Source organism: Sus scrofa, chromosome 3 (genome assembly GCF_000003025.6).
Source record: "Sus scrofa isolate TJ Tabasco breed Duroc chromosome 3, Sscrofa11.1, whole genome shotgun sequence".
Taxonomy (NCBI): domain Eukaryota; kingdom Metazoa; phylum Chordata; class Mammalia; order Artiodactyla; family Suidae; genus Sus; species Sus scrofa.
Window position 1 is genome coordinate 15927424 of NC_010445.4, and position 26880 is coordinate 15954303.

Sequence of the window (26880 nt, forward strand, 5' to 3'; positions counted from 1 at the left end):
TGTTCTGGGGATGCGACCAGCTCTGGTTGGCACTGAACCCCCGGTGTCTGCTGCTCATCCATACCCCCCCACTGCCAAGGGCCCATCACCCACAGTGAGCGAGGCCTGGCATAGGTCACCACTCTTGACCAAGCTTCCCACCTCCCCATGGACCACAGCAGACTGCTTCCACTCCTGCCTGTCCTCCGAAGAGTCAGAGTGATTTTGGGGAAAACATAAAACAGAACACATCATGTCTTATTTAAAAATCTCCATGATTTCCAGAATTCCCATTGTGGCGAAGTGGAAACAAATCCGACTAGTGTCCATGAGGATGCAGGTTCTATCCCTGGCCTCACTCAGTGGGTCAGGGATCCAGCGTTGCCATGAGCTGTGGTGTAGGTCACAGATATGGCTTGGATCTGGCATTGCTGTGGCTGTGGTGTAGGTAGGCAGCTGTAGCTCGATTAGACCCCTAGCCTGGGACCCTTCATATGCTGCGGGTAGGGCCCTTAAAAAAAAAAAAAAGGCAAAAAATAAATAAATAATAAAAAAATAAAATCCTCTGTGACTTCCAATCATAGGTAGAATAAAATGCCAACGCAACGCCTTGCCATGCGCTGCAAGGTGCTATGTGATCAAGCCTCTGACCACCTGCTCGCTCATTCCCTTTGCCTAATCCCTGCCTCTCACTCTTGCCTGGGTAGTCATATAGCCCACGCTCCCTGTGGAGGGCTCATGCCCCAATCTGTGAACGTCTGGCTTCTCCTTATCATTCAGGACTTAGCTCAATGTCACCTCCTAAGACCACCCGGCCACTCAGGTGAAGTGTCCCTTCCACACACACACTCCAGACATGCTCTGTCCCATTTCTTTCCATCACTGCCTTTATCACTATCTGAAATGAGCTTATCTATTTACTTGCTAAACTGGGGAGTTCTACTTGTAATAATTGCAGAGCAGCTCCTATAAGACTAACTCTCCTATGAATAACAATCATAAATTCTGGGGACCATCTAAAAGACAACGTTCAAAGGGCACCGAGAGTGGTCCAAACCAGGAAGAGGCTGGAGCAGAATGGATGGTGGGAGGAGGGAAACTGAGTTCCCATCTTTACAGTTTTCACCTGTAGGCAGCCCCACCCCACCCCACATCCGTGCCTTGTGAGGCTGGACACTGAAGTCTTACTGCTGAGGAATCAGAAAACAGAGTTCAGGGAATCAGCAGCATCGAGAAAATATGAGAGATGTACCAGAAAGAAGAGAGTCAAAGTCAGGAGACCCAAATATCCTAAGTAACTCTGCCAAACTTCTGGTCGACCCCAGAACCACACACCCAGGGCAGACTCAGGCAGCCTGGCTAAGCCTCAGAGAACTGAATAGATCTTTCAGCTGCTGTGCAGCCAAGTTAACTTCCTGACAAAACAAACAAACCACAAGCCGATGCTCTTCGGACACATGTGACAGTACCCAGGGCCTCTGTCGCATGTCGTTCACAAAGTCCAGAATTCAATTCAAAATTACTCCATGTACAAACAGGCAAAGGTGACCCACGCTCATTAGAAAAGACCACTGAAGGTCACCAAGTTCAAGTTGATTCAGTTATTAGAATGAGCTCAAAGACAGAAAAGAACATCTTTGCCCAATTTTTATTGTCTTTTCCCACTAGACTGTGAGCTCTGTAAGTGCAGGGGCCTTATTGGTCTGTTTCTTGCTCTAACCGAGCACCCAGAACAGCAAACGGCACATAGAAAGCACCCTACATTATGAACGTGAAAAGCTGGATGGTATTTCTTCCTCCTTATTTTATGTCTTTATAACTTGAGGCCCCTCTTAGATGAACTGAACACGACAGAGAACAGAATGGTCATTATTCTCTTTTGAACAGAGGGCATGGTTTTATGGTCGTGAATTAGTAGTGGCTGTTATAGACAAGTGGCTTTGATCTCTAATTACTGCCAGAAAGCAAGCATGTAGATCAGCCACTCTGAAACCCAATGTCATCATTTTTCAGAAAACATTCTTCATCATTTAACTGCCTTGAGTCAAAAGTATGGATATAAAATTAGCTCATTCCAGGACCTACATGTTTAATTTGTGGCCAGTTTATTTCAGAGGAAATGACGATGTCTCGAGTTAAATATAATGGTTTTTTTATGGGGAGGTTAATCACTGAGGCAGATGTTTACATTTTTTTCTGGATTAAAAGGGGTGTTTTTTTTTTTGTTTGTTTGTTTTTTTTTGTTTTTTTTTTTTTGGTCATAGTCAGAGTTGGGGGCGTTGTTAAACCCTTGATCTGGACTCTCCATGGGATCTGAATTCTCCTTGAGTTTCTCAGCCCCCGCTGTAGGCAGGGCGATGTTCAAAACGGGTACCACCCGTGGGGCACCGGCACTGACCAATCAAAATGGACGCTGATTAGCGTCAACCAATCAGAAGAGAGATCAGTTCTAAAGGGCCGGGCTGGCCTTACAGGCATCCTGAGCAACGTTCTGTTCAGGAAGGTGTCCTGGTCACCTCCTAAGAGGATTTCAGTGCCACCTCCAGCTCCACCAACTGTTAAAGCATATGGGATTATACCCAACCAGCAGCCCAGGGCAGCTGCCCTCCAACTATTTGTCAAGGAGAATTACCTCGAAATTCACTGCCCAGTGCTCATGCCGTTGGGAGAATAAGGCTCACTGAATTAATTTGAGCGATTTTCCTAGACCATGATTTTCAAGCTGTTGTTACCAGTGAGGGACCTCTTTCTTCAAGTAAATGTTATGAGGAACCCCAATATTTAAAAAAATGACAAAACTGAGGGTTTAGGGTAGATAAACCCTCAGCATCCTTTCATCTTTCGCCGTTCTCCCAACACCCACACACACCCTAAACACTGCAGGAGCCTCTGATGCCACACCTTGAAATTATCAGGGAGAAAGGCTTGAAGGGAAGGCAGCTTATCACAGATCATCTCAATTCTGATTAAGATTGAGTCAGAGCTTCAGAGAATGTTTGGGGAGCAGCTCCATCTCCCTAACCATCCCCCCTACCTTGAGGAATGTTCCAAGAGGCAGCCCTATCAAACTCCCCGCCATATGGACAGTAAGGCCGTTTGGGACACGGCGTGTTACATTACACCGTGTCCTCTCTGAGGACCCGCGGAGAATATTTCTCTCTGCCTCCAGTAACAGGAATAGCTGTGCCTTTTCTGAGACGCCGGGTCTTTAATAAGGGACTGCTTCCTTCTCTGTTTTGGCTGAGAGGAAGCTTGGGGCTGCCCCAGTGTTCCACCTCTAGCAAATGCACAGGATCTGATGTCATGAATTTTGTGTCCTAACCTCATTCCTGGCTCCACTCTTGCTTTCCCTGTCTTGTTTTCCCTTTGTCTTATTTTTTTCTTGGTCCATTTTTTTTTAAATTATGTCTTGCGGTTGGATATACATCTCTGCAAACCGCCTTGCATCCTTTCTGGAACAAGGTAGAGAAGATATAAGTGGATTCTAACCGAGGGGTTTCTGCAGTGCATTCTGCTTCTCTTAAGTTGGCCACTTTATGACTGACTTCAGCAGGCACCAGCTCACACACCAACAATTTCACTGTCTTTCAAAACCAGGAAATCGCTCTGCCTGGCCAAAGATACGATGCTGATGAACTAACTAGATTTCACTTTATTACATATTCATGTAATCTTGTTATCGTCTGTGTGCACGGCACAACCATGCCAAGAGGAGGTGGGAAAGGAATAAACCCATCACTCTGTCGGAATCCAAACATTTGTTATGCTCTCTATGTGTCCCATGGACTATCCTTAGGCTTTGATGGAGCAGAAGAAAGGAAAGGGAGGGTTTGGACTGTCTTACATTCCTGCAGGTATAATTTCATTTTCCTCCAAATCAGTGCCTAGAAGGGAGAAAGCCATCTGTTCCATCCAGGAGTCTTTAAAATATAGGTCACCCTTCCAGCAACTTCCCATTCAAGTGGTAGTCTTAGTGACCCAGGGTCAGAAAAAATGCACCAACCAGTGTCCCAACAGGAGCAGTCGATCTGTAAGAGCAGGAACTCAGACACTGGGTCTCCCTACCTCTTAGTGTGATGATGAAGCTGAGGCTTAGGCTATGCTATATACACAGGGACTAAGAAGAAAGAGGCTGGAGGAAAAACTCTCCCAGAGGGACTGTTAAAACAAGGAGATCTCTCATCCAGGCCCTGGGATTTTCAGTTCACCATGGACCACACAGATCATGGTGGGGCTGGGGGCCCCCAGGCTCAGGGCTCAGTTCCCCCAGGACCCCATGATGGTGCCTGTGGTTCCTGGGATGTTATGGGTGGAAATCCACAGGGTACCAGTGGGTTGATGAGACCCTGAGGACAACCGCCCAGGGCACACTGGCAGGGATGCAGGAAAACTCTCAGCCTTGGCATTTGGGAAACATTCTGAACTTTCCTTTCCCACTTTTTCTCAGGTGGAGGTGTCTCTGGGTTCGGTGAATTTACTGTCTAGCTAGTCTCGAGGTGGCAATAAGAACCCTGGGCTAAAAACCCAATGAGGCTGCCGCCACTGGCGCAAAAGCACCTCATTGGGGGTTGAAGCCAGAGTCATTGGGGATTGGAGCCAGGAACCTGGGAGTTCCTGCTGTGGTTCAGTGGGTTAAGAACCTGACTAGTATCCACGAGGATGTGGGTTCAATCCCTCGCCTTGCTCAGTGGGTTAAGGAGCTAGCATTGCTGCAAGCTATGGTGTAGGTCACAGCCATGGCTCAGATCCCACATTGCTGTGGCTGTGGTGTAGGCTGACAGCTGCAGTTCCGATTCAACTGCTAGCCTGGGAACCTCCACATGCTGCAGGTATGGCCTTAAAAAAAAAAAAAAAAAAAAAGGACAGTAACCTGGCACTTGGTTCAAAATGCACCTGGGGGTCAGGGGCCCCCACCCCATCCTAAGAGCACCTCTCTTTGCAACAGAGGCCCCGTCATCCTCTTTCTCCCCACAGAGCTGAGGAGCAGAGAAAACACCCTCACTCATGTCTGAAGAATGGCTGGGGGACCGAAAGCCCAGGGAGCAGCTCCCTGCTGATGGAACCATCAGGAAAGAGCCTTTGCTGAGCAGAGAAAAGTTGGCACCTCCATTTGGTTCTCAAAAGGCAGAGTGGAAGATAAGCCGGAGGATATGGCAGCAGAGAATGCCACAGAAGCCAGCAGGCAGCCACCTTCCAAGCTCGAACATTTGGTCCCAGCATTAGACACGGGGAGAACCCAGGCCTCCAGAATATAAACACGGTTGAGATTTAAGGCTGGTGTATCCTCCCTGGCACCTCCCTGATGGCCGATGGACCAGGCTGCTCTCCCAGGAGACAGACCTGCAGCCCCGGAGAACCCCAGCAGCACCAGGGGGGAGCATCAGCCCTCAGTGAGAGGCCCGCCGTGCTCCCTGTGAATTCATAGAATTTGCGGCCCCGCTGGGACTCTCTGGAGAATTCCAGGAGCCAGCTCGCAGCCTCTCTTTGACAGAGTCACTTTTCATCTCCTTTGGCTTTGGGCTCCAGCAAACGTACCCGGCGAAGATCGGTTAATAACTATGCACGTTTTCTAATAAATTTTAACAATTTAAGAGTCTGGTACAGCTTTATTATAGTTTTTATTTCTCCACACTAATTCAGTGGGTAATAACCTGCCAGAGACACACCAGTCACTTGACATATGCTCTGAGAGCCAAGATAATGGAATATGCGGAGGGCAAACCTGGGGTCACACCCAGCGAGTCGTGCCGCCTTCCCCTGGGGACTCGGGAAGAGAAGCAGCCCCCGGAATAGACGGCAGTGATCAGAGAGCCCCAGCTGGGTCCAAGCTGGCTGGTTTCCCTGTGACTTGGTCCCCCAGGGAAGGGTGGGGGGGATGTAACAGCCAGGACGGAGCTGTGTTGAAGGATGGTCTGACTCTGCCAGGATTAGTCTCGGAGCACACAGCCTGCCCCACTGCAATCCTTAGATCCTTTGGTGGCTCGAGGGTGGATGGCTCAGCTTCTGCAGCCTGGCAGCTGGCCACCCCCACCTCATTCAGGCCTGACCCCGAGGGACGTGCGACCAGCCCAAAGGAAAACCTCCGAGGAGCCAGGTCCAGCTCCACCCCGCCTTGCCCACCTCCCCCACCTCCAAGGCCCACAGACCTCCCCAGGGGTCATCTCAAAAGTGTGGCCCCCAGACCCTCAGCCTCTGCCTCACCTGGGAAGCTGTTAAACATACAAATTCTCTTGGCCCCAATTTGGTCCTGCTGAGTCTGGCATTCCAGGTGGAACCCAGGGAATCTGTGTCTTAATAATTTTGTGTCTCAATAGTTTCTCCGGGTTATTTTTTTTTTTTTTTTTTTTTTGGTTCTTTTAGGGCTGCATCTATGGCATATGGAAGTTCCTGGGCTAGGGGACAAATCGGAGCTGCAGCTACTGGCCTACGCCAGAGCCACAGCAATGCCAGATCCGAGCCGCATCTGCAACCTACTCCACAGCTCACGGCGACGTTGGATCCTTAACCCATGGAGCAAGGCCAGGGATAGAACCTGCATCCTCATGGATCCTAGTAGGGTTCTTAACCCACTGAGCCATAGCGGGAACTCCCTTCTCCAGGTGATTTTGATGCACACTGGAATTGGAGAAATACTCCAGTTTGAAAGACCAAGAAGGGGCATTCTGGAAATGCCCGCTGACGCTCTGCGATCAAGCAGTCCAGGGGCCTGGGGGTGAACTCTGTTGTCTCCACCGTGCCGGGAAAACCTGGGGCTTAGTCTCCTCCTTGGGAATGTAAGGACACAGGCTGGACCCTCGCTAAGGCCCGTGCAGCCCTGACATTCTGGGACAGAGGGCAGAAAGGGAGCCCAGGAGGTAGCCCACAGTGCCCCTCTCTTTAGGGACAGGCCCCAGTGGACACATCCTAGACCCCCCACAGGGGCGTGCGGCCACTAAAGTCATCTTAGCCTCAAAACAAATGAGAAGCAAGTTAGGTTGAGTGTGAGTGTGTGAGTGTGAGTGTGTGTGTGTGTGTAGAACTGAGCCAGGCCCCTGCTTCTTTCATTTTCTTTTCTCTCCCTCTATCTCTTTCCTCTATCTCTTGACCATCTACTGCCCCAGGAACATGATTAAGTCTCTCCCGTTCTATCGACAAGGAAACAAAACCCTTCCTGCTACTCTCTCTGCCTGCCTCCCTCTCTTCCGTCCCGTGAGAATGGACCTCCTTGGAAGAGTGGTCTCCACTCAGAGGCATCGATTCGTAGCTCTGGCCCCTTCCTTGATGCACCCCCCCACCCCCAGACCTGGCTTCTGCCTCCCCCGCTCCAGGAAACTGTGCTGGGCGCCTCCTACCTTCCAAATCGGAGGGTCACTCCTAAGCCTCGTTCTCTGTGGCATCCTATCCTCTCCAGGTTCTGCTTTCTGATGCTTGTTGGACTTCACGGCCCCTTCCAGGAGATAGAATTCAAAGCCTCTGGCCTAGGCAAGCATCCCCAGACCCTTACCACTGCCCCTCCCATCTCATTGTCATGCCCCCCCCTCCCTCCTGGCCCCCTGCTAGGACGGGTATGTGGCCCATTCCTCACCTGGACCCTATAGGGGCTATATATGCCCCCAACCCACCTTCAAGTGTATCTAAAGCCCCCTCTTTCCGCAACCAAGCAGCGGATCAGCAGGTGTATTGCAAGGCCTCTCCTCTCCCTGGGCTATAAAAACAGACGTGACCATGCGCCCGGGGTCGCTCGCCCTGATTATCAGGAAGTCGTCCTGCTGCAACGTCTCTTATCTCAATAAACTCTTCTTTCTCTTCCCCTCGCCACGCCAAAAAATCTTCTAGCCCGCATGCACAGACCGCAACAAGGCTAAATAACTACCACTCTTTGACTCTGTACCTCCTTGGTTAAAATTCTTATATTTGATGTTTCATCGCTTATGCACATAGAGGCTATGGAAATAGACAAGGTACAGTCTACCCAGGTTTTCGGTGTCCCTTGAGAGAAACTCCGGAAGAAAACACTGTTTCAGAACTAAATGCCAGAAACATTTTGTTTTCCTTGAGGAATGAGCATATCATCTCAGGGACAATAAAACTCAAGAAGCAATTCCCAGTTTGAAACAGGCAAATGGATAAGGTCAGCCCTGTGGAGGGGCGGACCTGGGATGTGAATAATGTCCAGTTCTTGATCTGGGTGCTGGTTAGAGAGGGTGTTCAGTTTGTAAAAACGTCCAGAGCCATGTAATTATTAACAATTGAGAACTTTGGAGTTGTTTGTTTGTTGTCTTTTTAGGGCATCCAGGGCATATGGAGGTTCCCAGGCTAGGGGTCGAATGGGAGCTACAGCTGCCAGCCTACAACTCAGGATCCAAGCCGCTCCTACACCACAGCTCATGGCAATGCCAGATCCTTAACTAAATAAGGAGTGAGTGAGGCCAGGGATCGAACCTGGGTCCTCATGGATACTAGTCAGATTTACTTCTGCTGAGCCACCACTGGAACTCCGAGAACTTTGGAGATGATGTATACTGTACTTTAGCAAATATTTTAAGGAATTCCCATTTTCCCATTTCTAACCAGAAATTCTGATCAGATTGGTGGCTCAATTACATTCTTATGCAACCCTTTGATCTTTATTGGTACATTTTATTTTTTCTAATCTTGTTCTCCTAAATTGTATTTTCCTGGGCACAAAAATTTGCTCCTTAGTTTATGATTTATATATTTCATATTTCATTGTATATCCACAAACCACTATGCTATCCAAAATGCTTTATGGAAGTAGACAAGATAGAAATAAACAGATATTCTTTCAAGTGGATGAAGTCTAATTTTTTTGTTTCTGTATCCTTCATGCCTGACATACAATATTTATTCAATTAACACTGAAAGAAAAAAGGAAAGGAAAAGAGAAAAATAGAGCCAAAGCAAATGGAGATCTCAGGAGTCAAGAAAGGGTTCTTTTTATAGTTTTCTCTGGTTCACTGTGGCATTATTTACAATAGCCAAGGCATGAAAGCCCAACCGAAATGTCAACAGATAAAAAGATAAAGAAGATGTGGTATATTTACTCAGAAGTGTGGAATATTACTCAGCCATAAAAAAGAATGAAATAATGGCACTTGCAGCAACATGGTTGGACCTAGAGATGATCATAGTAACTGAAGTAAGTCAAAGACAGATATCAACTGATATAGCTTATATGTGGAATCTAAAAAAAACGATACAAATGAACTTATTTACAGAATAGAAATATACCCACAGACATAGAGAATAAACTTGTGGTTACCAGAGGGGAAGGGGGGGAGGGATAAATTAGGAGTTTGGGATTAACAGATTCACACTACTACATATAAAATAGATAGCCAACAAGGACCTACTGTATAGCACAGGGAACTATATTTGATATTTTATAACTCAGTATTTTAGATATGTATACATATATGTATGTATATATATGCATAGATAATTGAATCACTTTGCTGTAACCTGAAACGAACACAACATTGTCAATCGACTACACTTTAAAAATAAGACACACCTCGAAAAAAGGAAAAAAGAAAAAAGGTTCTTTTCAAGATGAAAGAGACCCGAGCACGTCTCTAAGCATGTTGGAAAGAAGCCAAGAGAAAAGGACAATTTGAAAACGGGAAAGGGTGGATCTATGAATCTGGCTCCCAGGAAAAGAGAAAAGATAGACTAAAGGAAGGAAATAAACTGTCTTAAACAGGAGAGACACCTCTGCTTCCATCCCTTCTCTTTAACCTGTAAATAGCCTCAGAATTCAGCCCTTAGTCCTCTCCATCCATACTCCGTCTCCTGATGATCTCATCTGATAGAGCTTTAAATACCATCTGGACTCATGGCTCTCAAGGCTGTATCCAGCCAGATCTCTCCTGTGAACTCAGGGCAGCCCACTCAACATCTCCGCCGGGATGCTCAACAGACGTCTTGAAGTTAGCAGGAGAAATACCAACTCCTGATCTTCTCCCAAACCTGCTCCACCCACAGTTGTCCCCATCGGAGGCCAAAGAAGCTTGAGTCAGCCTTGACTCATCTCTTCATTTCACACAACTACCCATTCCATCAGCAAATCTCATCGCCTCCATCCTTAAAAAAAAAAAAAAAAAGTCCTGAAGTCTAGCGCTTTGCACATGTCCACTGTTACCCCCGTCCAGCCACCAGCCCTTCTCGCCGGGACTTTGTCATCACCTCCCAGCTGGTCTTCCTGCTCCCCCCCCCCCACAATGGTTTCCCAACACAATAGTTTGAAGACTTTTTTATTTTTTATTGTATTATTATTTTTGCTTTTTAGGGCCGAGTCTGCGGCATATGGAAGTTCCCAAGCTAGGGGCTGAATTGGCGCTGTAGCTACCGGCCTTGCCGGCCCAAGCCACAGCCAAAGCAATGTGGTATCTGAGCTGCGTCTGCGACCTATGCCACAGCTCATGGCAATGCCAGATCCTTAACCCACTGAGGGAGGCCAGGGATCGAACCCGCATCCTCATGGATACTAGTCGGGTTCGTAACCCACGGAGCCACAATGGGAGCTCCTGAAGAATCTTTTTTATCTTTTTTTCTTTTTGTCTTTTGTTGTTGTTGTTGTTGTTGCTATTTCTTGGGCCGCTCCCGCGGCATATGGAGGTTCCCAGGCTAGGGGTCCAATCGGAGCTGTAGCCACCGGCCTACGCCAGAGGCACAGCAACGCAGGATCCGAGCCGCGTCTGCAACCTAACTACAGCTCACGGCAACGCCGGATCGTTAACCCACTGAGCAAGGCCAGGGACCGAACCCGCAACCTCATGGTTCCTAGTCGGATTCGTTAACCACTGCGCCACGACGGGAACTCCTGAAGAATCTTTTTTAAATGTCTCTGTTCTGCTCAGAACCCAGCGCAAGCTTCCAGCTCACTCAAAGCAAAAGCCCAAGTTCTGACGACACCCCCAAGAGCATCATTCCAATGCCATCTTCCCCCTGCGTCCTGGAGGACACCTGGACCCATCTCTGCCCCTGCACTCGCACCTCCTTCTCTGCTCTGTTTCTCGCCGTAACATGCTATTTACAATCTACCTTCTGTTGTTTGTTTTTTTGTTTTCCCCGCTGGATGCAAGTTTCCCTACATGGGGCTTTCTGTCTGATTTGTTCGCGGCTACAGCCTCAGTGCCTCGAATGCAGCCCAGTATACGTCTGCTGCTCAATATATACTGGTTAGATTCCATTTCCCCAAGTGGTGTCTTATCTCCCTTCGAATAAAGTCCCCTCTTTGGGGGCTCCCATGGCCTTTTGGTTTTTTGCATTTTGCTTTTGGAATTTTGTGGGAGTTTTTTTTTGTTTTTTTGTTTGTTTGTTTGTTTGTTTCGCTTTTTAGGGCTGCACCCATGGCACATGGAGGTTCCCAAGCTAGGGGTCCAATCCGAGCTGTAACCGCCAGCCTATGCCACAGCCACAGCAATGCGGGATCCAAGCTGCGTCTGCAACGTCACCACAGCTCACGGCAACACCAGATCCTTCACCCACTCAGTGAGGCCAGGGATCCAACCCACAACTTCGTGGTTACTAGTCAGATTTGTTTCCGCTGTACCATAATAGGAACTCCACCCATGGTCTTCTGGGATCTGGCCACTGCTCCCATCTCTCACCACCTGCCCCCCTATCCCTGGAACACAGCCAAGTGGAGCCAGCCCCCTACCCCCCAAGTGTCTCTCCCACCTCTGGCCTTTGCCTGTGTCACCTCCTCTGCCAAGGATGCTCTTTCCAAAGCTGCCTCTTTGGGAGTCACATAAACAAGCGACCTAATCCCGAGTTGGGGCAGGCTGTGGTCCCAGGACTCCCGCCTCTCCTCGGCTGCCCTATCTGCATGGATGCACTTTGCTTATGTCTCTGCCCCTCATTTGAAAGCAGAGGTGCTGTCATTCTGGGGTTGATTCCCCTGAGTGAATGTTCGGTTCTGGTGGTATTATTATCATTATTATTACTATTATCTTTGATATTTATTAAATCAATGACTCTCCCCTGTAGGGGTTGTCTACATACACATCAACATAGTGATTAACTGATCTATTTATTTATTTATTTATTTATTTTGCCGCCTTGCAGCATATGGAAGTTCCCGGGCCAGGGATCAGCTCCGAGCCACTGTTGTGACCTATGCTGCAGCCATGGCAATGCTGGATCCATAGCCCACTGTGCCAGGCTGGGGATCAAACCCGTAGCCCAGTGCTCCAGAGATGCTGCCGATCCTGTTGTACCACAGCGGGAACTCCCTGATTGATCTACCAATTGACTTGTCCTTACCCAGCAGAGTGACAGAGGGGTTTTCCCTTTCTGGAGCCCCTTTTCGTCTTCCAAGGGGGTGGCCCATGATGAGGGAGGGCAGAGGCGACCTCGACACTCAGCAGGCAGGATGGTTTCCAGGACATGCCTGAGGTCCACAGGCTCCTGCTACGGGTCCTAGAGCGGGAGTTGTTTTTTTTTTTGTTTGTTTTTTTTTGTTTTTTTAAGCTGCAATTCAGATTTCCCCACCAAAGGACATGTTTTAGTGCCAATTTATTACAATCACGGGGCTCTTTGATGTGTCAGGCTCAGCTGCATCTTGTAAGTAAACTGCGTGAGCAGGGGTTTGGTTTAGTCATTAAATATCACCTGTGTTGAAGGTGACGCGTCCACAGCCCATCAACGTATCCATTCGGTAAACTTTTATGTCATTTCAGCGCTACGCCAAGCCCCGTGCCGGCCATCAGGAGGGTGTGATGACACGAACGAGGTCGCCCCTGCCCTTCGAGAAGGCTCGGGCCAGTGGTCAGTGAAGGAGACACTGGAGTTATTCAAACAGTTTCACGCTCGGTGATAAGGTTCACTTAACTGCAGGCAGCTGCCTTTTCTGGAAGGAAAGAACGCTTTCTTTGGTACCTGCTGTGTTCCCAGGCTTTAGCTAAATAATTCCAATTAGTCCTGCCAATGCTACCGTATCACAGACGACGAAGCCGAGGCGCACTGAGATTAGGTAACCGGTGCAGGCCACGTGCTGGCGAGCGGCGGGGCCGAGATCCCAACAAAGGCCTGTCCTTCCCCGAAGGCCCCGTCCTTTCCACTTCACCATCCTGGTGGTGGGTGAGCCTGCCCAGGCCATTAAATGCATACCCGTGGACCACAGGACTCTCCGATGGTGCCAGGTCTAAACACACTCCATCAGGATCTATTTATAGTTCCTTGAAAGCCAGCAACCAGCCAACAAATTTTAAAACACGCACACACACATCATTAAGTTGAAAAGAAAAACTGACTCAAAGGAACAGTCTTATCTACCTATGGTGAATAGGCCCTCGTCACCTTAGTGACACAGTTACTCCCATCACAGGTAGTGACATGCATCCCTGGCCTGCGGGGGGATCTGGGGACGCGCAGGTTCTTCTGGCTCCCTCTAGAAAGTGGAGGAAGAAGGGGTTCCTATTGACTCTCGAGCAATAGGGCCTGGAGAGGCAGAGGGCCCAGGACCCCTAGGTCTCAAGGGGGTGGAGAGGGAGGGACAGGAAGAGGGGCGCATCGCTGTGTGGCCATCGCCCAGGTTGGATCCTCTGTCTCTGAGCCGCGGTGGCCCCACCCAGCGCCCTAATGCCAGGTGAGAACCTAACCCTCAATGATGCCACTCACAGACCAGCCAAAAGCAGAGCCGAGAAGAGGGTACCGAACCCACAGAGCCCGCCCCTCTCCATCCTGTGCCTGCTTCCTGTGTGGCTTTCGGTTGGCAGGAGATCGCTCTCCCTGGATGTCGCCCTCGGAAGGGCCAAATTACTACCTGAGTTCACGGACGGGCACAGCGATTGGAATTCCATCAAGTGCTTCGTGGGTAGGCTTTGCACAGCCTCCCCTAACCTGAGTGGCTGAGAGTTTCATTTTGTTGAGAAGGGCAACCTGGGGCAGCCCCGGTCTCTGGGAGGCAGAGATGCTGGCTTCCACGCCACTTGCCCAGAGAAAGTTCCCCTCCTTTGCCGAGAGATGAGAAAGGACTGAGCCACACGCTCCGAAACGACTGTTGGTGTAAACACTCGGGACTCCGCAGGCAATGACATTGGGGGTAAGTCCCCACTCCCGGGAGCTGGGCTTTGGCTCAGATCCCTCTCCAGACGGAAAGCCATGTTAACCACCCAGAGTGTTTTAAAGCCCTTGGAAACCTCAGAACAGCGCTTCGCCTTCTGAGCTACTTTCCCAGGGCGGAGGGGGTGGCGGGTGTTGGAAGCCCTCGGACGCCTCCTCTCAACACGCATGGACCCAACATTTTTGGGCTCCCGGGGACTGTCACTTAGGACGATGAAAATGGCTCCTCTCTGCCAGGGCCTGGCTTCTGGGGACATCTGTGAAGCGGTGTCATAAGCCGATTAGGAGGAAACCTTTCCTTCGGGTGCAACTCGAGAAGAGCGTTTCACCCAGAAGGAAACTGTGGGGCTCAAAACAAATCAATGAAGGATTTGCAGATAGATGTTCTTTGGGCCGGAGTACAATTTACCAAATGCCGTGTAAAAGAAGAGAAACCGCCTCCCCCAGCTCTGCCAGGCTCCAGCAGATTCCTGAAGAAAAACAACTCTTTGCCCACAGAACCTTAGGCTCAGCTCGGAAGTGAGTTTCCTCAAAAGGCACGGGGGGAATGGTTAGGAATTCCTGAAATCCTACAGCAAGCATCTGAATCCAGCAGCCTTCAGAGTCGAGGGGAGGGGAGGTGCCGGCCCGGTGCTCCGGCCGGGACAATTTACAGACAGAAAGTTCTATGGAATGAGTTTTCCAATAACAGACCTGGGGGAACGGCCACACAGCCATGGTGACGGACCGAGTGGCGGGTCACTGATTTAAGAAGCAAGTCCGGTCAGGGTTATTAAGCCTTTCTCGGGCTAATCTGAGGGAGGGGACCCCGGCCAGGAGGAAATGGTTTTGCAGGAGCACAAGCTTGAGCAAATATGTTTCCTGGCTCCTCCAAGCCACTTGGGCAGCTAGGTGAAGCCAGAGCCAAAACAAACACGTTGGGGGCTCCCTCCAGACCCCCCTAGCCCCGGCGCCCGAGCCCTCCCCTTCCTCTGAAACCCATGAAAACTTGATTTGTCTCAATGAAACACAAGCTGGGAAATTGGAGAGGAGGCAGAGGGGGAGCGGGAAGGAAAGGGGGACCAGGCAGCGTCCATGCAGTCAGTTGTGTTATTGATTTAGCGCCAACCAGCCCCAGAGTGCCATCGACAAGGATCATACCTCCTGCTGATCTCAGGGGAAATTCTCCAAGATCCATGGCTGGGAGTTAAGGAGAGTCTCTAAGCCATCAGGAAGGAGCAGAGCCACTGCAGCTCCTCAGAATGATGGACCAGGGCGAGCTTTAATTAACAGGGTCTGATGCCTCTTCTTTTTTGGTAACTGAGCAGATTTAAAGGGCTAGAGTCCCAATTTGGAGGGTGCTGGTGCTGCTCCGGCTGCTGCCTTTGCTGCTGCTCTGGCCACTGCTCCGGCTGCTGGAAGGCTTTCTGCAGATGTCTCTCTTCAGCAAGGACGTGGCGCGGTGAAGGTGGAAAAGGGCAGCCAGTCGCCCCGGGGGTCTTGGGCTCCATGGTGTGAATCAGAGCTGCGGGGCCGGGGGTCCAGGCGCTACCCGTACGAGTGACTGCAATGTCTTGCTCGAGGTCACCCAGACCTGGGAGGAGGGCGGGGCTCCTGCTGTGCAGGTGGCCTCAGAACACCCTCCCCTGGTGTGGGGCTGCATGGATGGTGCCCGGGAAAAGTGGGTGGCATGGGCTCAGCTGTGTGCTTCCCTCCTGAGAAGACAGCTTGGTGACAGCCACCCTGTATACTGCACATGCACACCTGCCTGTGGACACACACATCTGTCCACGTATACGTGCATGCTTATTAGTGTACACACGTCTGTCCATGTACCTACATGCCCGCCCGTGGACGCACACATATATGTCCGTGTACCCACATGCCTGCCTGTGTTCACACACATCTGTCCATGTGCCCACATGCCCATCCGTGGACACACACATCTGTTCATGTATGTGTGCATGCTTATCAGTGTACACACGTCTGTCCATGTACCCACACATCTGCCCACATATATACATATACCGGTCCATGCACACACATATATGTGCATGGACACACACGTCTGTCCATGTCCCTGTGCGTGCTCACCAGTGTATGTACGTATCTGTCCATGTACACACATGCCTACTCACATACACACGTATGCCTGCCCAAGTGCACACACATCTGTGCATGAACACACACAGGTCCCTGTACATACATGACTGCTCTTGTACACACACACCTGTCCATGTACACAACGTGTGTCTGTGTACACACACACCTGCCTGTGCACATGTACATGCTTACTCAGGTACACACACATCTGTCCATGTATACACGTGCCCGCCCATGTGTACATACACACACACACACACACCCCTGCCCAGGGACACACGCATGCCTATCTTCCATGCATCCAGATACAGAGGCCTGCAGTCAGCCAGGCGACCTGTCCATACACCTATATTTTATAAGTAGACCAACAAAAGAGAGAACTGTGATACGGCGTGGCCAGAAGGGAGCCTGGGGTAAGGGAGTGGAACCACAGTGTGTGTTTGGGGACGGGGGAGTGGAGGGGGTCCCTGCTTCTCTGGCTGCCTTTCCGGGTACAGGGCTCTGCATGAGGGAGAGTTGCAATTCAAGGCCATGACCCTAAGAGATACCAAACCTGTCCCCCACCTCTGCCCACCGCCTCGTGCTGTCTACTTGTGAAGCCTCGCTTGGGTCAGACCTCACTGTCTCATCCTCGCACTAGCCTATCCTGGGCTTGGCATCCTTACAAGAGCTGATTTTCTCTGCAACACTTCAGCCAATATAGTAGCACCTTGTGCAATATTTTTAATACCCTTGTCCCCTAGTAAGCACTCAAAAGAAATCCAGCCAGGCGGGGCTCAGAAGACTCAGAGCCCAGGCTTGCAGGAGTGCTGAGGGGTGTTGGGGACAGGAGGCGGGGGAGCTGAGCTGTGGGCTGGGGGTGCACCATGGACCCTGCCTGGCTCTGCTACCAGTACATGTGTCACCCTCTCCCTATGTCCAGCCTGGGTTTTCTCATTTGTAAGATGACAGCATTGAAATGAGCCAGCAGCTCCCTTAACCCCAAGGGGAAGCAAAGACATGTGAACTCTCAGAAAGCAGGTTCCCTTATCCAAACACCGGGCTGGACTGAAACTTCCCGGCTGACAGGGATGGCACACTGCAGAGGGCATCCGCTAAGAACACTCTAGGGCAACGCGGTGTGGGATTATCTGCAAGGGCCTCCACGTCAATGAGGGGCGGGGTAGGGAGGACACTCTCCCTGTTCTCAGCCTCTCCTCCAAGCCGTGGATCCTGCACGCAGCCAGCCTGGCAAAGGTCACAAAGAGAGCACTTGAGATTCCAGCTGCGGCACAGGTAAAATCACTGGCAGCTACGGGCTCTGCCCACCTTTCCTGCAAATCTCTCTCGATGCCCACTCTTCCCCTGCCTGGCACCCTACTCTCACCCTCAAGCCCAAGGGCATTAAAAATAATTTTTTTTGCCTTTTTTTAGGGCAGCACCTGCAGCATAGGGAGGTTCCCGGGCTAGGGGTTACATTGGAGCTTCAGCTATTGGCCTACACCACAGCCACAGCAACTCAAGATCCAAGCCACATCTGTGACCTACACCACAGCTCATGGCAATGCTGGATCCTTAACCCACCGAGTGAGGCCAGGAATTGAACCCACATCCTCATGGATCCTAGTCGGGTTCGTTTCCCCTGTGCCACAACGGGAACTCCGCCCACGGGCCTTGAAAGAACCTGCTATGCAGACATCAGTTCTATGTAACTTCCCGTCTCCATCCTCTGGGGACACTTGCATATGGCATCTTCTCTCGCCTTGAAAGAGAGTGAGGGAAACAGGGAGATGGCCACTGGGGGTGGTGAGGAGAGAGATGTGTGCCAGGCATGAAAGAGTCCCCCAGACTCCCAGCCCCAGAGCCCTCTGGCACCTCGAGACATCTCTGAGGAAGGGAGACTCTGGGGAGCTGGCACTGCAGAGACACGCCCAAGAAAAGCCACATGATAAGGAAGCATCTGGAGAGGACCAGGGAATTCAAGCTCTCTTGCTACAGCCCACCCCCCAGATCCTTGGAGTCTCTTTCCCAGTTTTCATGCATAAAATCAGGCCTCACATTTTGAAGACTGGTGACAGGGCTCCCCTGAAGCGGGGGTGGGGGAACAGTGGCCTGGATCCCCCTGGCTTGGGGACCCCTGCAGGGCTCCCCTCGTGGGACCGCAGCTACCACCGCGATGGCCTCGTGGCCCCCGGTGTCCCATGATGCCCCAGCTCACGTCTTTCCTCAGATCAAAGGGCTCTGAGAGTGACAGGAAGCTGGACCCCCGGGCAGAGATGGTGGCTTCCTCAGCTCTGCCCCAGGCGCCTGTGGGCCCTTGGGAGGGGCGGTCATCCGAGGTGCCCACCACCACTGGAACGTGCCCTCATGATGATCTTGACCCCTCCAAGTCCAAACTGAAGAGACCATGACCTAGAAAGAAGGGCGGTCCCTCCCCACTGGCCTGAGGTCTGCTCCGTGTACCCCTTTGGCCCAAAGGATGGCCTGCCTCTTCCCCAGTGGCAGGAGCTTAGCTTTATCTGACTTCCGAGAGATAAGCTTATCGGACTACAGCCCAGGAGGCCTCCCTCTGTGGAAGGTGGGAGCGAAGCCGCAGAGCCTCGAAATTGGCCTGTTCCCGAATCTGCTTGTGAATCGGGTTATTTACCCAGGCTGCTGAGCACCTGCTCTGCCACGCTGGGCCTGGGCTCTCCAGACCACTCCTCTCAGGTACCCCTGCCTGCTGCTTCCGGTCGGTTCAGGAGGACAGGGTGGCAGTGGGGTGCACAGGAGGGAGAGGGCACGGAAGGATGGCTCCCGCCTCCTGGCTTCCTTAGCCGGCACCGATAATCAGCTTCAGGGCACCCCTTCCGTGATCCAGCACCAGCTTTGCCCACCTTGCAGAGGTGCCAGCAGCAGCTGGGCCGGGTCCCCCCGCAGCCTGACCACCAGCCATCCACATTCCACCCCCACCCCCGGCTCCCTCCCCTGCAGCAGTCCTGCTGGCTTGGTGCCTCCACCAGGGCCCAGGTGAGACCACCTCTTCTCTGTGTCCCCCAGCGCTAGCGATGGGAGCTGTTCTCGCAGTGATTAATTCTTGGATTAGTTCAGCTTTCCAGTTCCTGTGTAACAAATCCTCTGTGTTCAATACCATCTGTTGGAAATATCTAGTGTGGTTTTGTTTTCCTGAGTGGACAGGAATTTTCTTTGGAGATCCCAAACGGGAGTGTTCTGAACAAGTCAGAATCTGAACGTTCTGGCCCCTGTCCCACGCTTTGGAAATAAATGTTAGCATGTGCAGGTTAAAAGAAATTCCGAGAGGGAAGGGACTGTTTTAAGATCATTCCTCACGTGGGAGCCCCCTGGTACATCCTTGTGGGTCACATTTGTCACTTATTACACCAAATCTGCAGATATCAAGAAGAAAAAAATATCGCCCGTCTGATTTTAGATCTACTGAGTTCAAAACAAAAGGTTCTTAAGACACAACTTAGGAAGCTGACCTCACAACTGAACCGAACGCCAGCCGCCAGGGGAAGGACTCTGGGGAACTTACACATGATGTAAGTTCAGCTACGATAGCTGCGGTGAGTAAACCTTAGTATGTTTCACCAATAGTTTGGAACCTGGACAGTGCAGGCTATTAGGGAACTGGAGAGCCTTAATTCATCCTTCATTTCATCCCTTTGGGGGTCTGATCTGAGAACAGAGAGCAAGACAAACCTGATCCAGGGATAAGAACGCAAGGAGAGGGGGGCAAAATGTGTGTGCTGCTCATGACCTCATCTTTTTTTTTTTTTTCCCCTCTTTTTTAGGGCCGTGCCCGCAGCCTATGGAAGTTCCCAGGCTAGGGATCAAATCAGAGCTGCAGCTGCCAGTCTACACCGCAGCCATAGCAATGCGGATCCAAGCTGCACCTGTGACCTACACCACAGCTCACAGCAATGCCGGATCCTTAACCCACTGAGCGCGGCCAGGGATCAAACCCGCATCCTCATGGATCCTAGTTGAGTTCTTAACCTGTCGAGCCACAAGTGCAACTCCCATGATATCATCTTGACCTCTGCCCAGTCTTCCAGGCCGCCACATCCAGCGTGGTCGGCGTGCGCTACCCTAGAGACAGGGCCCTAGGCAGCCCCTCCTCTCTGCTCCCACTGCCGCTGGCTTCGCTCAAACCCTTTTCTCTCACGGCTGGTCACCTAAGGGCACTTTCTAAAGGAATCTGCCTCCCTCCCTCCCCTCACAAACAGTGCCTGGTGTCCTGCTGGGCACCACAGTGGCAGACAGAGGAGAAGCAGACCAGCCTTTGGGGAGCTCAGGAGCACGAGAAAGACAAGAATCAAAGGACTGCGAAGGCGACCAGGGCGGAGAGCAGGAAACACACAGGGCAACCGACCGACTAGGAATCGGAAAGACTCCTGAAGGGCAGATGGGTAAGCGGTGTCGATGACGCGATGGGGCGGGCATTGCTCCCCGCAGACAGAACAGGCTCTAAGGCACGAAGCAAGGTCGATGCCGACACTGACCAAGTGCAGAGGTGGGTTCGTGGTCAGAGGGAAAGATAAGCAGAGGGCTCCCATGAGGCCTGCGGGCTTCATGGTAAGGGAGAGGGGGCTATGGGGCTATGCTGGCTCGTGAGGTGCCAGCTGATGTCTTTATGAACATCCTTCATCGCTTTAAGGAATCTGTGGCAAATCCAAGTGAGCAATGAAGAGAACGTGAACAAGGTTCACACTCGGAGCACAGCTGGATCGAAGGGTCTGAAATGCAGAATCACTGGAGTTCCCTGGTGGCCTAGTGGGTTAAGGATCCAGCATTGTCGCTACGCTGTGCCTTGGGTTACTGCTGGGGCATGGGTTTGATTTCTGGCCTTGGGAACTTCCACATGCCTTGGGCGTGGCCAAAAAATAAATAAATTCTTAAAAATTTAAAAAGTAAAATAAAATCATAACATTTGTTGGCCATAGTGTTTGGGATATAATCAAACTCCTTGGTGAGCTGCTGATGCCAACTAATTTACAGCCCCGCCCATCTCCCAGGTGTCCGCCTACCGCACATCCTTCAGAAACAACTTGCACCTTGCAGAAACCATGTGAAACCACTTTCAACTCCCAGAAGAGGTCAGCCTCACACGTTGCCTTAGCACTGCTGTTCCTCCAGCCTGGAATGTTCTTCCTTGCTGCCCTAGTGCACTCCTACTTATCCATCAGGGCCCTATTCTGATGTCACCTTCTCTGGGAAACCTTCTGCCAAGGACCACCTTTCCTCCCACCTTCCGCCTGGCTGCGAGGGGTACCCACCTCCCCTGGGGCAACCACCACACTGAACAGCCATTTTTCCTCCCACGTGACCATCTCCCCCTCTATGGCAGCAGCAATAGGGTCCTTCCCCCCCATTCTTTTTTTTTTTTTTTTTTTTTTTTGTCTTTTGTTGTTGTTGTTGTTGCTATTTCTTGGGCCGCTTCCGCGGCATATGGAGGTTCCCAGGCTAGGGGTTGAATCGGAGCTGTAGCCACCGGCCTACGCCAGAGCCACAGCAACGCGGGATCCGAGCCACGTCTGCAACCCACACCACAGCTCACGGCAACGCTGGATCGTTAACCCACTGAGCAAGGGCAGGGACCGAACCCGCAACCTCATGGTTCCTAGTCGGATTCGTTAACCACTGCGCCACGACAGGAACTCCTTCCCCCCCCATTCTTGGTGCCTGGTCCTGGGTGGTCCCATAACAAATTCTGGTGAAAATGAACTAGAGGATATATTTCCACACTAAGTGAGCTCAGCTCCCTGGTGTGAAATGCAAACTTTGTAAAACTCAGACCTGTAAAGTTCCCAAGCTGCTCACTGGCTAATGCAGCAGCCTGGGGGGTAGAGGGGCAGGGAGCCACCCCCAGGTGGACTTCCTGGAGCTGATGAGTGGCTCACAGCCTGATGGATGGCCTTGCTCCATCCACCTGACCTTGGGCATCAGCACAGCTGGCCGTTTTGGCTGAACCTCCAGGAGGACAGCAGCCCCGGGGGGGCGCTGGCAAACGCATATGGGAACGTCAGCATCACTTCCCTAAATCACACTGCTGTCCCTTGGCAAGGTCACCTACGGATGTTCAAAGGCCCAACTTGCTCTTCTTATCTCCTAGCCGGATGAGATGCCAAACCCAACAATGAACCCACTGGCTTCTAAGAAAACAAACCAGTCCGACAAGCCTGTGTGTGCAGACGCAAGCTGAGGGCTAAAGCAGTGAGGCAGAGCGGTGTCCACAGTCCCAGTATCCTGGCTCCAAACACAGAAAACCCACCATGGAGAGGAGAGGGCTACAGTCAAGCCATGAGATTCCAGGCAAAGGGCCGCCCCGTCGGGGGGTACAAATGGCCACCAGCTAACCCTGCAACCAGGGGCTTTTCCAGCCGAGAGATGGGAGCCATTCAAGGAAGGTTTTTTTGGGGTTTTTTTTTTTTTTTTTTTGGTCATTTTAGGGCCATACCCTTGGCATATGGAAGTTCCCAGGCTAGGGGTCGAACTGGAGCTGCAGTTGCTGGCCTACGCCACAGCCACAGCCACGCCAGATATGAGCCGCGTCTGCAACCTACACCACAGCTCACGGCAACACCAGATCCCCAAACCCCCTGATCGAGGCCAGGGATCGAACCCGCATCCCCATAGATACTAGTCGAGTTCCTTAACCACTGAGCCACGAAGAGAATCCACATTCAAGGAAGCTTGAGTGGAGCATGGGATGGGAACTACCAAGATGCCCAAGGTGCCCACTCTCCTCCCCAAGCCGAAAGACCCCCCAGGTGGTTCACTGTGGTCCATCCGCCCATCAGAGTCCACGCTGAGGTTTCCCTGGCCAGAGTCCTTGTTAATTTCCATGCACTGTCTTCACAACTAAAGCATACTCATTGCTGAAAGTTAGAAAGCATAGAGAGGGAATCTTCCAAATGCTGACATGCAAGGGTCACCATGATGAAAACTTATTTCCATCTGTTGCCAATGAGAGCTGGCACAAGCTTTCTTCCCCACCTCCCGTTTCTTTATAAACCATGACTAGGTACTAAGGGTACTGGGCTCTGAGCCTCTCCTGGCAGACCCAGCCTGCTTGCACCCCACTGGCTGAGCCAGTTGGAGCCAAGGCTGGGCCACGGGGGCTCCACACCTGCTTAGTCAGGCTGTCCTTGGAGGCCAAGACTGGACCGCCTCAACTGCTTTCTCAGCTTCAAGAACCAGCATATTTTCAGAAGGTAAAAGACCATCCCCCAGCCAACTGCCATTTCTTGCAGGAACTCAGAGAACTCCGAGAATCCAAGGACAGCTCAGAAGGGGGGCAAAGATCACTGTGGCATTAGAGTGGAAGGTCGCTACAAGCTTAAAAGGAAAAATACAGAAGGGCCTGAGATTCCCAAATCCGAGCTGGCTGGGAATGGGACAGATCTGTCCCTTACTGAGTCTCTACATCATTGGGGGTTACAGCAAACTGCCCCCACCCCCCCACTCCCCTGGGGTAGCTGTGCAGAAGGGGTGAAACATAGGGTTCTCCCTTCCACCTGGAGAAAGAGGTCGTGGGACACTGGAAATGTGATTTGACCCAAAGTACAGAAAACCAATAATGTCACTATATATGAAAGGTATGTGTATAGCCATGAATAGAGATGCCCATCTCTTTCCCTTTATTTGCAAATAGAGTCAGGGGCACAGCTAAAAGCTACGGTAAAGCAGGACTAATATGACTTTGCAAAATAAAAAAAAAAATACCATCCCTATTTTGTATACTATCAACCCCAGCCCACCTAGACCACCAGACCCCTCAACAGCGATAAGAAGAAGAAAAGAGTCCCTCCCTTGAATTCATATTATAACAGGGGCTAAGTAGCCACCCTGGGCACACCCCGGCCCCAAGGGCATCGCACTGCCATCCCATCCCTTATGCTAATCCCACAGATGCCTGGCTTTTTCATCTTGCCCTCGGTTTCACGCAGCCAAGATCCGGGAAGCCTTGACACTAAATCTTCCTTAGCTTTCCCTTTTCCTTAGTTTAGCCCACCTGAGATTATTCATTGAACTTGAGCGAAGCCCACTCTAGAGTCTCCAATTGCAGCTGTTCCAGGTAATAGCCTGAGTGACTCCAGCTTTGGGAAGCTCACCACGCAAGGCAAGTTCGCTCAATATTCCCAGCTCCCTTCCTCAGCCACAGGAGCAACAGTCAAGACGAGGATGGCTTATGGCTCCCCACATGGATTCCTAAATTCTAGTCCTTGGGATGGATGTCACCACATGGCAAAGGTTCGAAGGGTGGAAACCACCAAAGTCCTGCATCCCAAACTGGGATGCATCCTGTATCTGAGACTCTCCTGGACAGAAATCAGGAGTGGTACCAAATAAGGCAATCCCACGGCTTTTCAAGACCCTCCAGTCCCTCTCGAGGTTCCCCATCCCTGCCTGGGGTCCAAGAGGAATAGCCACAAGCACCTTAGTCCAGCTAACGCTCCAGAAGGTTATGAAACCAAATTGTCTAGGACACGGCATGGGAGAGCATCTCAGATTCCTCTCTCCCGCCTCCGGAACGTGAGAGAGAGGAGAGAAGTTGGGGGTCAGGGTGTAGATGGATGCGCTCCTGGGTAACTTTCATTTGCTCTCCGTGGCTCAACTCAGACATCACCTCATCCAAGAAGTCTTCCTTCGGGCACAAGGTTAGACTTCCGTTCTCCATGCTCTCAAAACATCGTGTGCTTCCCTCTTAGACTCATTACACCGCATCTTAAATTCCCAATGGCCTCTCTGCTCCCCGACACAGGCTAGACGGTGTGCTTTGGAGCTGAGGGGCTGTATCTCACATGGGAGACTATAGCAGCGACCTCCTCTATCCACCTCTTATACCCACCGCCTGAATGCTCCCCACCCAAAACTTGAGTTTGAAGCCCTGGCCGATGTCTTTCTGCACCAAGATTAACAGCTTTCCACTCACCTCCACCCCTAATTCCTACAACCAGGGGAAAAGAGAAGTGGGAATTGAAAACAGAGCTCTCCGAGGCCAAACCAATAGAAGAGGGCTTTGTAATGTCACAGTCAAGGTTGGGAAAGAGACAAACACTCTTCCAGCATAATAAAGTCAAAAATTATGCCAGCAAGAAGACATGAATCTTGTACGTAGATCATTGAAGTCTGTGGGCAAGAGAATAACACTTGCAATATATAAGTGATTTGTTGTTTCAAAGAGTTTGGAATGATCAGAGAGGAATGGAAAGAAAAAGCAAGCTTCCACCCAGAGGGCAGGGTCCCCTCCCTTCTCTTGTCTGACTTCCAGGCTCCAAACCTCCCCTTGCTCTGAGCAGCAATAAAATGAATGGGGACTCTATACTGATGACGAGTTGGGACACCCCAACCAACGGAGTAGCCCCTGACCCAGGAAAGGAGGAAAAAGCAAAATAAAAAGAATGAGGATGAGAAACAGGTCCAAGTGGGAGATCTGGTCAACCAAGAGGATAGCCACTTGGAGGCCAATGCCCTAAAGGTCCAGGCAGGGAGACCCACGCTTGGTATGATGCATGGGTTTGAATGAATTAGTTTGAGGCTGTCATGCTCACTCCTTGGCTCACTGCCCCCTTGGTTCTGTATAGGTTACATTCTATCACAGGGACCTGGACTGAAGAACAGACCGAACTGTCCTTGAGTTGTGTGTGTGTAAGTATGCACACAAATGTGAACAGGCACTTGGTTGGCAGAGTAAAAGAAGGGACTAGCTCTCCTTTCCCAGGTCAACAGCAGGCACCCCAGACACCTACAGGGCCACTGACATGAAGGTAAGAGGAACCCTGGGGGGAGGACACCCAACCACAAGAAAGTCCATGGTCTAGTGTATGACATTTATAATCTAGTAGAGGAAATGCTATGTAGGAAGTGCAGGGTGCTTTGAGGACACAGAGAGGGTGCTTTGTCCTAAGGGCTTGGGAAGGCTTCCTGGAGAAGGCGATGTCTTCTGAGTCTGAAGATCAAGTAGAAGTTAGCCAGAAGCACGCCATGAAATAGCCCCCGCTCTAACCCCCAGAGAACAGATTCACGCCCTTTCAAGGGTCTGAGATAAGAAGATCGGCGTGAGTCACACACACGTCAGGTGTGTTAGAGCCAGTCCATTCCTTTGATGAGGCCCCAAGCTGGCAGACCCTCTCACTTACCTGTGTTCCTACAGGCGGTCCCAAGCCCTTTTTCCAGAACTGCGAAAGTGGTCTGGATCCTGCTAGTTGCACTAAGAAGGTAGATTTGCAGTGTCTACAGAGCCAGAAGCCCACTCCGGGGCTGGCCCCAGCCTGGCGCCTTGGAGCCCACTGAAGGCTGCCAGACCCTGGCTGGGCCGGATGCTCTGCCTGCAAGAGGAAGAAGGGAGCCGAGAGCTCCCTGGAGCCTGGCCAGGGCTCTCTGGCCCGCCAGGCAGGTGGAGGAGGAGCCGGGGAGAGCCTCATACAACCTCCAGAGGATCAGATTAACTCATGAGGAGCCGGGATCAGTGGGCTGACCCAAGGAGCCCACTGCAGAGCCCCACCCAGGCTGGTGGTGGGGGCGGGGGCACACCTTCCTCCGGATTTAACTTGCTACTTAAATCTGAGCTGGACTTCCTGCCCCATCCCCAGCAACAACACAGCCTGGGTAGAGTCTTCTGCTGTGGGGCTGGCTGTTGTCTCACTCTAATCTTTTTTTTTTTTTTTCCAGTATAATTTTATTGAGGTCAAATTCACCCAACTTAAAATTAACCTTTTTAAAGAGGAAGAGTTCAGTAGCATTCAATACATCTCCCATGTTATGCAA

General features: G+C 51.2%; 1 protein-coding gene across 4 annotated transcripts in view; it reads right to left on the reverse strand.

The window, feature by feature from the left end:
• The window catches only part of CALN1 (calneuron 1), a 472970-nt gene extending 446483 nt beyond the window's left edge, over window positions 1–26487 (reverse strand). Inside the window, exon 1 of one of the 4 annotated variants that reach the window (XM_021086351.1) lies at window positions 15187–17509. The gene's annotated coding sequence lies outside the window, so the exon portion shown is untranslated. Of the gene's footprint in view, window positions 1–15186; window positions 17510–26252 lie in introns of those variants that run through there. The other 3 variants (XM_021086352.1, XM_021086354.1, XM_021086353.1) reach the window with 3 other exon arrangements.